This window comes from Peromyscus leucopus, chromosome 2, assembly GCF_004664715.2.
Source record: "Peromyscus leucopus breed LL Stock chromosome 2, UCI_PerLeu_2.1, whole genome shotgun sequence".
In the NCBI taxonomy this organism is placed as follows: Eukaryota; Metazoa; Chordata; class Mammalia; order Rodentia; family Cricetidae; genus Peromyscus; species Peromyscus leucopus.
In genome coordinates, this window is record NC_051064.1 from 66,554,694 (window position 1) to 66,556,489 (window position 1,796).

Consider the following 1,796-nt stretch of genomic DNA (forward strand, 5'->3'; position numbering starts at 1 on the left):
GCCACAGCATCAGATGTCTTCACGGCTCCATTTCAAGTCAATAGTGGAGCTGGTATCCAAAGAAGACTCAGAAAAATCCCAAGGGCCCCTATTTTCATCACAACTCTGAGAAGCAGGGTGGATACAGGTTAGGGACCACTACAAGGACATGAAACACAAACCCTGGGCCCTTAACATGATAGTCCTTAGAGATGCTTTCTACTGTCTTATCCTTACATTTTTTTCAATGACTTTATCAAAATAAAATAAAAACAGGTTAAATCATAAGATAAGAACGTTTACACATGACAGCATGACCTTGTGACTAAACCAAGCTAAGGCTAGTGGAGCTGGAGATGGCTACACAAATGAGCTCTCACAACAGAGTGCTCACCCAGCATGCAGGAAGCACAGCACAAAACCTCCTGTGGTGGGACACTCCTGTGAGGAGAACAGAGCAAGAAGAGTAGTTCAGGGTCATCCTCAGCTGCATAGCAAGTTCAAGGTCAGCCAGAGCTACACAAGACTGTCTCAACAAGCAGCAACAACCAGAACTAAGTCCGAATTTTCTTCCATAAGATGTCCATGGTAAGGCTCCGGGATCAGCTCAGATATCAGACAGGCCATAACTCTTGATCTTTGCTGATTTAAAAGCCTGAAACTTTTGGAATCACACAGATGGGCAATACATTAGTAGTTTCCCATGGGCTTGGCTAAAGATGAGACCTCTGCTGTGTGGGTTTTGACAACAGTTGCCTAGTTACTTAGTAGAAACTTGAAAGCTGCTTCTGCTGAGAACATGGGCTCTTCTTCGGGACCTGTGGGTGAGCAATGGATGCCTGGAGTGAGAGGAAAGGGCCTGTTGTCTCTGTCTTCACATTCTATCTGTCTCCCTTTGCTGCCTTAATCTTTGCGTCAGATTCCACTTGATTTTTCATGAAGGCATATTGATTACTTTTTAAAAAATGTTTTGTCCAGGCTACAGAGATGGCTCTCTGGGTAAAGATGCTTGCTTCCATGCCTGATGGCCTCTTTGATACCTGGAACTCACATGGAAGAAAGAGATGATTCCTACATGTTGTCCTCTGGAGGAAGTGGCTTATCTATCTATCTATCTATCTATCTATCTATCTATCTATCTATCTATCTATGGACTTAGACAAGGTCTCACTATGCAGACCAGGCTGGCCTGCTTCTGCCTCCTGAATGCTGGATTAAAGGCATGTGCTATCACTGCCTGGCTTTCATGTTGTCATCTACCTCTCTGCTAATACCATAGCACACACGCACACACAAATATACGTAAATAAATACAATACAAAGTTTGCCCAAGACTATGACAGAGGATTAGCTTAGCCTGTGACCTGTAGGCACCGATACCTTTTCCTTTGTGCTTTTTCAGAAGCTGTACCACCAGAGGCCTCTCAGCTTTCTCACAGTGTGCAAAGCAAGTCAGAGGGCAGAGGCAGCCCTGTAAGATGTGGAGACGTCTGTGTAAGATGGGGAGACATCTGTGTAAGATGCGGAGGCATCTGTGTAAGATGTGGAGGCATCTGTGTAAGATGTGGAGACATCTGTGTAGAATACAGAGGCATCTGTGTAAAATATAGAAACATCTGTGTAAGATGCAAAGACATCTGTGTAAAATACAGAGACATCTGTGTAAAATGCAGAGTCATCTGTGTAGAATACAGAAACATCTGTGTAAAATACAGAGACACCTGTGTCAGATGCTGAAACATCTGTGTAAGCCATCAGGAGGAACTCAGCAGTGTGTAGACTGCTCAGTGGATCTACGACTTTCATAAGGAAGAAAA